Source organism: Phalacrocorax aristotelis, chromosome 1 (assembly GCF_949628215.1).
Source record: "Phalacrocorax aristotelis chromosome 1, bGulAri2.1, whole genome shotgun sequence".
Classification (NCBI taxonomy): domain Eukaryota; kingdom Metazoa; phylum Chordata; class Aves; order Suliformes; family Phalacrocoracidae; genus Phalacrocorax; species Phalacrocorax aristotelis.
In genome coordinates this window covers 118,440,410-118,453,557 of record NC_134276.1, presented here as the reverse complement: position 1 = coordinate 118,453,557, position 13,148 = coordinate 118,440,410, and the positions used below count along the sequence as shown (strand labels likewise).

The window sequence follows — 13,148 nt, the reverse complement described above, 5'->3', positions numbered from 1 at the left end:
ATGGGTTTGGAGAAGTTGGCAATGTTTGGTTATGAAATAAAAAAATTTACAAGAACGTTGTTGTCAAGACTACTGGGCAATTTATCTGCTGACTTCTCTCCATTTCATTTGAGAGAGAGATATGTAAACAGGAATAACAAAACAGAAATGCATGCACCCCCTGTACAGATCATTCAAATATGTGACTGAGATGACAAAGACGTATTGAACAAAAGTTTGTATTTTGTTATTTCTTCTATTGTTACTGTTACTATTCATCTGTCTACACTATCTACACTACTCTGTCATTCACTATAATACTACTAATAATTTGTAAATTTTAGTCTATGCTTTATGCAAACGTGAAACTTCAAAGCATATTTTTTTAAAAAATGTCCTGTTTTTAACAAAACAGTTTAGTATCGTTTACTTACTGTCATTCATTGGTATGAAAAAGTTACAAAGTTCTTACATAAATCTGAGGCTTCACTTAAACATTGCTTTTCACTATTTTATAGTCAGTATTCCTGCTGTAGAGAAAGCAACGTGCAGTATATTCAGTGAGGATAGTCATAAACATATCTGTACATACGTAAATACAATTCAGTCATTATTAAAATTTGGGGCTAAGTACTGCAAGTGGTTCTACGTGTGTGCTGGGGAAAGGGAAAGGGAAAGGAAAGCCTGAATGGACTAATTACAGAATTTTGTGTGTTGCTTCCATGGCAAAATTGGCTGGAACTAAGACACAGGAAAACTAATTGTTATTGAGGTGAGCAATAGGTGCATGTAGTTGCTCTTACCCTGATCATTAGGTATAATTAAGGAACACTTTTCTGAAAGACTGACAGTAATATTTGATAACAGAAAAATAAAGACCTTTTGTGTTAAAATCAATGGTGGTATGGCCAGTGAAGTTTCTGAGAGCAGAATCTATCATTAGTTCTTTTAGTCTAAAATATCATCTGTTCGTACTAGGTATGGACATAAACTGGACATTTAAATGGATGGAGAAATTCCATAGTATATGCATGAACTGCAAGTTGGTGAGCTTTATTAAAATCATTTTATGTGATACATTAACAGCCAGGTCGGTGATCAGTATTTGAATATTGTGTATGTTGCTGCCATGAAATGTGACTTTATTCAGAAGTTCCACTCTGTTATGCCATGTCTTACAATAATGATAGACTAGAATAAAATTTCATAATATATAATACAGTCCTGTAGAAGATACAAGATGTGTTTGAAATAATTTTTAATATCCAAGAAGATTATTTTCCTGTGAGCTTGGAAAGCCTCAGAAATAATACAAAAGAAAATAGTATTTGGTTCCCACAGAAGCATGAGAGCTTCATTTTCCGTGTTATTGAATATGGTAAATCAGAGCTGAAACAGTTTGGGAGTCACTAATCCTGTTTGGTGTGTTTGAAAATCGAGCTTGTGAGTTTTTCTACAAACATGTCAAAAAGGATTCTGTTTTAAAGACCAAATGCCCAATTTTATAAGAACATTTCAGCATTTTTTGCATCAGAAATGGCACACCTATACAGCTACCTAACTGTTTCTGGGCATTTATATATCCCCCATAATTAAAGTAATTTTGCTTGTGTGCACAAACTCCTGAGTTGTACACGCAAATAAAGCAGGGGCTCAGATAAATTGCACATACAAATCCATACTTGAATGTGAAATCTTGGTAAGTATTATTGAAATTGTAAGCATATTTTTAAGCCTCTCCTTTTAAAAATTGGATGTTATAAAGTATTTCTTAAAGTGGGTTAGATTGTGTTCTCGTTGCTATGATTTCTTGCTAATTCTAATAGTGTGAAAGAGGCAGTTAAACCGAGAAGAAGAAAAAAAGAATTGCATAGCTGTAGCTGATGTATTATAAAAGCAATTGGTCTTGTGAAAGTTGTGAACCCGAAAAATGAGCACTGAGATCTTAAATCATTAAGAACTACAGTCTTATAATAAGGCCATAACAAGAAATGCTATCCTTGTAAATAGTGGCTGAACTATTCTTCAGATTTTTATTGTTAATAACTGCTTGTAAGAATATAACATTCCTTCAAGGTATGCCTTCTCTAGAAAGCTGTTCTACAGTTCTGTAATAAAGTAATAAGTCATGTCAGGGCGAGCTTTCGTAGGCTTTCAGTGTGCACCTTGAGTGTGTTCTGAGGCATGAAGCCAAGTGCCATTAATTTTTTGAGAAGTGTGCTGGTAACTTACTATTCTTACTCAGAAAATCAGTCTGACATAATGCCAGCCAACAAATGTAATTGCAAAAACTAGCAGGCTGGAAGTTTTGGTACTTGTCAAAAGTTTGAAACCTTACAGCTTCAGAAAAAAAATGCTTCCCAAAAAAACACCTGCAAAACAAATGAAATAATTGCTATCATAGGAATTAATTAACTCAGGCTAGCAGATTCATTTGTTATGGATAGAGAAAAGTGCATCTGGAGATTCAGTTGGTCTGTTCTTGCCCACAGAATAGAGAAATCCACGATGAACTGCTTATGCCTACATGCAGAGTTGAATACAGAAAGGTTTCTCATACTAGGGGGAGAAAAGAAAAAAATGGGGGAGAAGGGTAAGACAGAAATATCAGTTTATAGTACCAGTGGAAGGGACAGAGAGGAATAATCATATGTATATGATAGCATTTGATAAAGGGTATCATAAGATTGACAAACTGCGCTCTCGGTATTAAATTTCTTTGTACATATATTTAGTAAGAAAGCACTTTAAATTTTGTACATATTCCTCGTAGGAAGCACTTTGAATCTTTCTAATAATAGGAGGTATTTTTCTAGCATTTAGCATTTTTAGCATTTATGCTCAGATCAAGAGATGATGACTTTATAACTGTTATCACCACTCTGAGAGAGCTCTTTTTTAACATTCCAATTTTGAAAATCTTTTTGGAAACCAGCACCACATTGGCCACTACCTGAACATATTTTTGATGCTGGGAAAAACTTTACAAACAATATAGCAGACTCTTACTTGAACTAGACAACAAAGCCAGCCTTGCAACTCTGAACTGGAACATCCATCTTTTTACAATTATTGTGACAATCGAAGGAAAAAAAGAAGAAAAAGAGGAGGTGATAGCTTAAATGAGCTTGACTATTCAGCCCCTACGCTAGCACCAGCATTGTGGAGCAATCATCTGCTGTGGGTTTTCATTCATTGTGATCATGAAAGATACACAAATGAGCACTTTGTTATGGAAAGGCTGCTTTCACTTTTATGATGTAGAGATAGATAATGTGCAAAAGGAATTAGCCACAAAATGGAGAGCATTTTTTCCTTTTGCAGAAGGAAATATTTGATACAGTCTGATGCCTGTTTGCTGTGTCTTCTGATAAGGTAGGAGTCCTCAACTGTACACAAGAGTGTAAATGTTTCTGCAAAAACAGAAGCCTTCATGGCCTTCCAGGATGGACACTAATTCCTCTTGAAATGATATGGAGAAAATGCAGCAAATGCAGGTTCCTTCTGCAGTTATAATAAATATCATCTCTTACTGCTGTTTTTCAGACTTCTGTTTTGTAGCGTTCACTGCAGTGTTGACGAACTTTGCACACCCCTGCCCTATCCCTCCCCCTGCAAAAGGCCCTTCCAGCTGCAACTGTAGCCTAACCACTATTTCAACTTTCCTTTATGAAAAGCAATTTGATATGCTGAACAGCTCCCAGCAATGTTAAACTACTCCCTATGTGCGTTATGATATGCTGTCCTTGGTCTAATGGATTTTCTTGATTTCCATATTGCTTTAGTCTGAGGACTACAGCAGCAACAGTTTCCTCCTGTTATTTTTGGAAGTAGTAGAGAAATCTACAGAAGAATCAAAAATGCAAAGAGGGATGTGCCACTGCAACATAGATATGCTCCACTCGCTTTACAGTGCACAAATTCTTCCATTTGGCCTTGGCTTATGTGTCTAGACTGAACTACAGACCCTAAACAGAAGTTATTAAAGTTTACCTGGAGAGTCAAGCATTCTCTCCAGTATTCTGGCATGTGCCCGTAAGCTTTCCTGACCAGTGCTGACTGCTAAAGTATGCTCCTCCTTTTTGGTCCTTTGTGTTACGAGTTCCCAAGTAAGCCAGGGCAGCTGAGTAGAGGAATACTACTTCTACCATGGAGAAACCCTGCAGCAAAGATGCTGGGGTGTTGAGTATTACAGCTGATTATCTAGTATTTCAGTTTTCTGGATTTGTATAGCTGCAGAATGTTCCAGGTCACTCAGATACCAGCTCTTTACTGGACAGGACTGAAGGAATGAAGAAAGCATTTTATTAAATACAAAGCTTTGCAATAATGGAACAACAATTAAAAAGTAATAAAATGCATTACTAAGATTATACTTGAAAATGAAGAGTTTTTATAGCTGCTGTGGACAGATTTTGGGACTCAGTGTGTAGCTTCTGCCATTTACTCCAGCGCTTCATTGCCCTGCTGTGTTCTCAGGGTTACATTTCTCCTGCTTTTCTGGTTAAAGGTGGTTACTGGAGATGCGATGATCTTTTCTTTCCATTCTTTTCCTGCAGACCTTCCTGATCCCAGGAGTATGAACTAATATATTGCAGGAAATAACTTCCCTTCTTTTTCATTGCTGTCATGTTCCTTGATTACCATTTCTATTGTGTGCCTTAATTAGCCTGACTGATTTCTTTTGTGCAATGTCTTCCAAAAACATAGTGATGTTCCTTTAAAAATTACGCAGCGTAGAAAACAGTATTTATGCCATCTCCTTTAAAGATTTATGAAGTCTGTCTAGTATTGGATTTTCTATGAGGTCTGTCCATAAAATATCAACAGAAATAAAGACTAATTTGGGTATGGAGCAGTGCATTTGCGTATGCATAGTTCCCACCTCAATCAATTTATTAGTTTTCAGAGATCCCCACAACAGAATCAGCAGCACAAAGCAGCAAAAAAATAGTTGCTTGCCTCTTCAGGGAGGTGCATCCTCTTGTTTCTGTCTCTCTTCTTCCATTACTAATGAAGTACCTCAGTCTTCCAGCCATTTTTGTCGCTTGATATTTCTTTGAGACATCTTGACTTTTTGTTCTTCCCAATTCCACAAATATAACTGTACTGTATTTTTATTCTATGGCTAATAACAGCCTGCCTATGTATTATTGGTGCTTTGCACATCACTGAGACAACTTAAGAGAGTGTGCCAGGTGAGGACCTTCTAGCACCAGTGTCCCTGTCAGCAACTGCTGATGGAGACCAGCAACAGCTGTGGAAACTAGGGGCTGGAGTCTGCCTTTACCAGATTTACCAATTAACAAGAGGTCTTTATGACCACGTACAGTACATTTACAGCACATGTAGGGACATAGGTTTTAATTGCATGGAAGAATTAGAGATCATTGCCACTATAAATGGTGAAACAGCTTTGGTGGTTTTGCTTGAAAATTTTGAGCCCAAGTTTGCAAAGGTCATGCGTGGGTTTTTTGATGCTGGTTCCTTGTGCTAATGCCAGTAATGCAGTGCTGCAGTAATGTGGTAGTGCAGTCTCTGTGCAGTCAAAAACTGGAGTCTTCCCATTCCAATAGCTTCTGGCTTTACCTAGGCAGCCTTTTTATTGACTCAGATGCCAGAAACAAATATATTTCTCTCAAACCACTGACACATCTTCACTAGTCAGAGGATAATCACGAATTTCTTCTAGACATATCTAAGTGGCATGAAAGCTGCTTTTGTTTTGATTTTAGCCTGAGTTTGTTTTTCACTGTTGGAGCTTATACAGGCATACATTAAAGGACCTAATGAAATGAAACGGAAGCTGTACAGTGATCTCTGGGTCCCCCTTTAGGAAGGTGTATTTGAGCTAAACACACACACACACAAAATAAGTTGCAGTATAGCAACCTTCTCTAAAAGTTAACTGTATTGACTCATCAGTACAGTTTATAAGATGTGTTTAAGGGGTAATTTTGAAAGGTTGCAGACCCTCTGTAAAGCAATGTATCCTGTATTATCAATAGCTTTTATTTTTATGGATATGGTCTTGATCTGTAGTTTCGGTGCTTGATATTTCCAGGCATATGAGCTTCTTTTCAGCTGTTTATAATTTTGCCGATTCTGTATTCATTCATGCTGAAACATTCTTACCTGCCATCTACCTTTTGTCATTGTAAATTTCATTTAGTCTCTTCATTTCAGAAAAAATAATTCAGCTAGTTCTAAGAATTAAGTGAAAAACAAAGTTTTATCAGTATTGGAAACATTTTCTCTCTCTTTCCTTGAAGAGTACCTATGCGTTTGAATCATATTCTTCAATTCTAGTCTTTATAAAAGTGTTTAGGATGGTCTTTTTATGTTTTTGAAAATACAAAAATGAGTCCTTAGTCAAGATTTTTAAAGAAGAGGCTAAAAATGTAGAATATACACCTACAGGAAAAATCTATAAGTAAGGTGACAAATACAATGGGTAGGCAACCTGTGAAAGTATCGTGCTGCTTGTGATGAACAAAGAAAAGAGTAGCAGTTACATGTATTTTTCCTACACTGTCAATTGTCTCCGTCTTGCCTGTAAGTTAACGGGAAGCCAGAATATGGACAGTCTTCCTCCCAGATCTTTCCAGATAAAATCCATCTATTACTAGGCAATGATAGTCTCCAGCAGCAATATGAAAAGCAGCTTAAGTCACTGAGTAATTATTGCTCTGTACACAAAAAGCAAAGTTTAATAAGATAGTTTGTTTCCACAGTGAAAAGCTATCTATCTGAGTCACCTTGGTGACAAACATGGTGCTTCTTTTTGTTATCAGAAGCCTTTAGTTGTCAACTTAAATCTCTTTGAGAAGTAGCTGACAGCACCTTAAAAAGTGCAGAATAGTATTCACCTGTGCTGTGTAGTACAGATCCCAGCTCTTTGATGAGCTATTGAATTGTATCTAGTATGACAGACAGTGATAAAATTAATATCATTGATTGTTCTCCTTGTCTGTGTCAATTTTTTGGATAAACCACAGATTCTTTAAGACCACGTATGTGACCTGAATCATTGCTCAAGTTATTGCATTGCAAGTAATGTTTTACACAGAGAAAAACTGCACTGATGTGAACTAAAAATACTGTTTGATATATGCCGATTATCTCTTCTGTCATTGCTTCTAATAATTTTAATAAACAACCTCAATAGAATATTGAAATACGGGAATGACAGAAAATAAGTCATTGGGGGAAAAAAAAAGAAAGAACAATTACTTTCATTTACCTATGCTCATTATGTAGTTATATTTGAGGAAGCAGCCTTATACCTACCTCTTTTTCTTTCTTCTCTCTTGGTCCTCTCCAAAGTCAAGGATATAAGTAATGCTCTTATGTGTTCTCCACCTCAAAGAATAAAAATTAATATTAGAGAGCAGAAAATATTGGCAAGAGAAGAGATTGCCTGGAGCATACAAACACAGATGCATTTAAGTGCATGCCTAGGCACCCAGAAAAATAACCCATCAAATTTACCACAAACAAAAAAGGAAAATCAGTCTATTGCCCTGCAAAAGTTTGGTCATTCAGTCACTAAGTTTCCCAGTGACAGGTGTCTGTTGTCCCCTCCATACCATCTGTAGGAACTGAACCAAACCAGAGCCTTGCTTTCTTGATAGATGATGTCTTTTATTCTTGTGGTTTCAACTAATCAGCATGTTCCTTAATTTAAAATTTATCATGGCTGGTCTTCCTCCAATGGGTTCTTCATAATGCCTCATGTTTCTGGCAACTTCTCCTGCATAGTCTCACTATCAGTTTGAACATGACCCAAAGTGAATGCCCTCTCTTTTCTCACAGTCCATTCATGACCAGAATAACACAAAGATCATGTGAAGAAAAGACATGAGATGACTTAAACAGATAGTACTCACATTCAAAGGTTGTCATCATAGCTTCATTGTCCTGATTCTGTAATATCCTAATCTTGACTTTGCGATCGGATTCTGCCTGTTGTAATATACAATGTGTAACTTTTGTTACATTCTTTTCTCTTGTTCTTTTCTATATACTTCTTCGGTCTTTTCTATACACTTTTACTAAAATATGAATTGGTTGAAATAATATTATAGTTCCTTGTTTCTGCACAGCGGTAGAATAGAACAGGCCGTACTGGATTGCTCTTTTTATAAAGTGATCAGATATCAGAGGGGTAAGAGGACTTTGGAATAATTGACAGAATATAACAAATATGAAAGATGTCAGTCTCATAATGCATTAGTGGGTTTCAGTAAGCAATTTAAAAAATGTATGAGGTAGAAAAGCATAACAAATTATGTGTTTTGGAAAGATTAAAACACCTCTTCCACAGCTACTGATGGTTGCCATTCATTGTAAATGACAACAGAGTCTTCTCTATTTTAATTTGATTGATGAACTCTCAGCAAGCTATAAAAATCCCATTTTCATGAGAAATACCTTCCCATGCACAAACCAACAAGTGTCAGACATACCTAAAAGTTGCTTCTAAGTTTGCTTTGGATTCCCCTTACTGCAACTAACTTGATAACAGGTGATTCAGATGTTGTAAAACTGAAACAACTGCAAACTGGAATCAACTTCTTTCTTTCAGAATGGCATGCTCCCACAGAGCAGTGAAAATGCTCCTTTTTTTTTAAAGCAACAATGTTTATGACCACAAAGATGAGCACCACATTTGCATTTTCCAGATTTCGTGTCTATACATCATATCATACCCCACCCAGGCTGGGGAAAAACTTAATGGCCATAACAGCCTTGAGCAGTAAAGACTCTTCTGCAAGAAAGCTCACAACTGCATTTTGTAGTAATTGACCCCTGACCTTATTTACTGGACTGGGCAATTCAAAATATCCTTAAAAACACTGTCCCATCGAGCACGAGATGAAGCCCTCACTCCTCGCTGCCTGAGTAATGCCATGTGGCCTGCCAGCCTACACACAGGTCAGCCTTCGTCTGCGTTCCCCTGGGTTTGGAAACGTGTCTGGTTTCCCAGATGGATCTCCGTGAAGTATGGAGAGCTTGCTACAATACATCTCCGGCTGTCGGTTTAGGTTGTTGGGCCCCATGGGGGCCAGTAGCGGTGGGGCCTCCCCAAGGGAGGCCAGGCAGGACCAGGGCTGAGACATCCCAAATGTCGGTCCATGGGTGGGCTGAGCTCGGCAGGGCCTATGGCCAGGCGGGGCAGGGCTGTGCCATGGCAGAGCTGTAGCCCAGGCAGGGACCAAGCTCTCAGTTAAAAGCAGTTCCCCCAGGCAGGGGTTGGCCTCATGACCACTCTGTCAGGGTCCCAGTGGGATGGGGCCGCCCTCAGCTGCACTGCCTCTGAGCTGGCCCTGAGCCCCCACAGCCAGAGCCCTGGCAGGGGAATGTGCTCGTGGCCCTTACGGCCATAGACCGACCGTGCAGCCATGCACGAGGAAGGGTGCATCTTGCACCATACATGTACCGTCCTGTTTGGAACAGCTATAGATGGTATCTCATTTTAGGCAGTAAGTGTACAAAGCACCTCTAAAGTTGTTCCAGTCTGCTTCAACACCTCTGCAAATAACATCAAGAGTGCTAAATTGTTTTGCAGCTGCTTGATAAAAGACTTCTCCCACTCCTTGCCCAGACTGGGAGGCTAGAAAGCCATGAATCACTCTAAGAGTTCACCAGAGCTTTGCACAGTGTTAATTTCTCTTCGTATGCATCTGTGTGTCATACAAACAAAACTAAATGCCATATATTAAACATTAAATAAGGAAAATTATATTAATTACAAAGCTTGTATAATTTAAAAACCTCATAGTCAAATCCTGATAAAGTTGTAGTAAAGCACATTTATAGATGTGTTATCTTTTATGAAGCCAATTAAATTATCAGTACTTCTCTGCATGATCTCTGGCATTTCATTGGAGAAAACTTCAGTGTCTTTGAATTGTTCATTCAGATACCCTGCTAATTACTTAACCATTAAGACAATATATTATCTTCCCCCAGGCTTTACAAAAGTCAAATCTCATACAGTTCATACAATTAGTAACTCACAAAGTCACTTCTGTTAGATAACGTTAGGGAAAATAACATGCCTCCCAGTGATTTGGAAGTTAGAAAAAAATACTCTGTGGTAACAAAGATGAAAACAAACTTCAGGTTTTTTGAATAGTCATCCTTAGAAGCTTTTTCAGGTGGCAGCTTTTCATAGTTTAAATTTTAGTGTACACTGACCCATGCACAAATAATTTATGGAAATTATAAATGCAATAACTATTAGCTGAGCAAAAAAAAATGTTATGAGAAACACTTTGAAAATACTAATTTATCAACCCATACAAAATAAAACTTTCTGCATACATAAACACCTGGAACAAACTTTTAAGTTACTTGTAATAAATTTACATAGAATACAATCTTGCATGGGAAAGATGGCTTTTTCCTTCTCCAAATATAAAACCGCAACCCATCTATAATTAAAAGTTCCTGAGTTTCTGATTTGCCCATCAGGCAGTTTGTGTACTAAAGTACTTTTGTGTGGCTGAAACTGCCACAGGAGAATAAACAATAGAAGTAACAGGGAGCTAGGCAAAATCTGAGGAACGTGGTTAACATTAAGTATGTAAGTAAGCCTATTGATTAATTCCTTCACAGAGTCGTATCCCAATCCTTATTTTACCTACTGTGTGACTTCAGGACTCTAAAGTTGAATACAACTTCTAGCACTTGTGAGACGTGTAGACGTGGCACTTCAGGGCATGGTTTAGAAGGCATGGTAGTGTTGGGTTGACAGTTAGACTTGATGATCTTAGAGGTCTTCTCCAACCTTAATGATTCTATGATTCTATGATTCTATATCACAACCAGCAGTGATTTACATGTAGTAATGCAATCTGCAATCTTGTAGCAGAACATTTACAAACCCCAGTTTTACAAAATGTGATGCATAAATCAGAAATTAGAATGGAATACGTATACCATTGATCCCTCTGTGCAATTTTCCTGTAAATTTTAATTGGAATTGCTGTGAGCTACAGTTGGCTCTTATACAGTGGTCTTATACAGCCTTAAGCTCCACAAAGGCACCTAAGGCCGAAGGAACAGAGACATTCTTTTTATTTTCTTCGGAGGGAGACATATCTCTGAAATCATACCAGTTGAGGCATTTCCTAAATGAGCTTTTAAAAACCTGTGTAGGAGCTCTAGTGCTTGCAAATTTTCTGTGGAAAAATGGTAAATTTAGCAATTGTTTTTGTTAATTGTGCCACTGAAACGTAGTATCTGTTAGCAGAGTCTAAGCTTAGATATGTCCAGCAGCTGAAGTACTGTATTTCAGACTCACGCTGTATATTCATTGATTTTGATAGAGTAACAGTTTATTTTCTTTCACCTTGAATGTTGACAGTCAGCACTGAGTTATCCAGAGAGGTGAAGTATCCCAAGCATGTGATCATTTGGGGGTTTTCAGCTTGTGTTATTTTATCTTGTTTATGAGGGGCTGGTTTTTATTTGAAAGTGTACAATAATCCTGGTTGTGTGATTCTACCTTTGGACAGGGAGCGGGTTATCAGTAGCTTTGTAAACTTCTCCATAGAAAAGCTTCCCTGATACCATCCTCTGCCTCAGAATTTGTGGTACATACCTGGCTTAATGGATAAATGTGTTTGGGTTGGTTTCAAAAGAAGTAAAATGATCCACTTATTCACCCATTATTTTTTTCTCTGTGTTTTCTATGAGTATATATGTGCTTTCTTTTAAGGGGCATACCATATCAAAACCATAATTACTTTAAATACATTACAGAATATAATTTCAGAATAAAACATTTACTTTTTTAAAATTGGAAATTAATCTTCTGCTTGAACTTTATTTTGGAATAGTGAACTGCTTGAAGTTTAAACAAAATATTTCTCTTGAAAGAGAAATGCTATTTTCTTTTGATGCAAAATGGTTTGTCATTTGGGGGACAGAAAGTAAGAAGGAATGATTTGAGAACTGACAGACATAAATTTCAGAAGTATTAAGGATTTTAAAGAGCACCCATTTTGCTTTGACTGAAACCGTAACCTGGAATTGCCATCGCTTTAATAAACAAAGTTCTTTGTATTGAACTACGTGTATGAAAGGTAGCTTTAAAAACAAGAATTTAATATTCGTCCTTAGATAAGCCAGGGCAGGATTTGGGCATGAGAGAAGAGCAGGCAAGCAGAACACCCTTCCTCGATTTTGCCTCACCTCCTCTCTTCCTTCCCTCCAGCAAAGCTCAGAGGAGTCAGTGCCCATGGCCTATTTCTACAATGCTGCCTTCTTCCATGCACCAAACCTGCTGTCCTTCCAATCAGTAGAAAACTACTGCTCGCTATAATCGCAATTGTATCAGACCAGTAGTCTTCTTTCAAAGGGAAAACCCCTGCTGTTCCCACCCCTCTTATCTCTTAACACCATAAGATACTTTCCCCCCACCTCCACTTCCCCCTCATAAGTGACAGCAGGACAGGATTCCTCCCTGATACCTATTCAGCGGAGTCAGAAGAACACACTGGGAGGAGAACTGCTGAAATTGCTGGGTCAAAATTAACCTCTTAAAGTTACACTTGAAAAACTGGGTCTTGGATTCTGATAGGCAATCAACTGTTATCTTTTTCAGTCCCATCTTCTCGCTGCTTTCCCTCATCTACTAACAGAACTGCTTTTATATCAAGCAAGTCCACTAGAATCAGAAGCAAAACTGATCTGTGTATGTTATCTATGAGTTAATACTTTTTAATAACTCACTTAATATGAACTGACAATGAATCCATAAAATGCATACTTTGGGGTACTTTTTAAAGAACACCTCATTTTAATATTGTTATTTTGTCTTATTACAAGAGAAGGAAGTACTTTCTAGTTTCTCTAGCAATGTAAATAAAATAGTCTTCAGTATGTCAAAATGAGAAAAAGGCACATGGATCTTCAAAATTATATTTATAGCAATTGTTTCCATTGTACTGCTGGAGGAGTCAGAAGGAACATGAGTCTGTACAGTGTATACATGTTTGAGTTGCTCTTTCATTTGTTTCAGTTCTGCTTTCAGATTGGGAAGCCAAAAGGCAGTGACTGCAATACATGCTGGCGTGTGTAAATGTGGTAGCTGGCAGGAGAAAGAAAGAAATCTCTGTTTAAACATTTGTGATTAAGTCTGAGGAAGGTTTTAAATA

At 37.5% G+C, this 13,148-nt stretch overlaps 1 protein-coding gene across 3 annotated transcripts in view; it reads left to right on the top strand.

The window, feature by feature from the left end:
- The window catches only part of EPHA6 (EPH receptor A6), a 518,343-nt gene that overhangs the window by 251,889 nt on the left and 253,306 nt on the right, over positions 1-13,148 (top strand). The gene's annotated exons all lie outside the window — the stretch shown is intronic.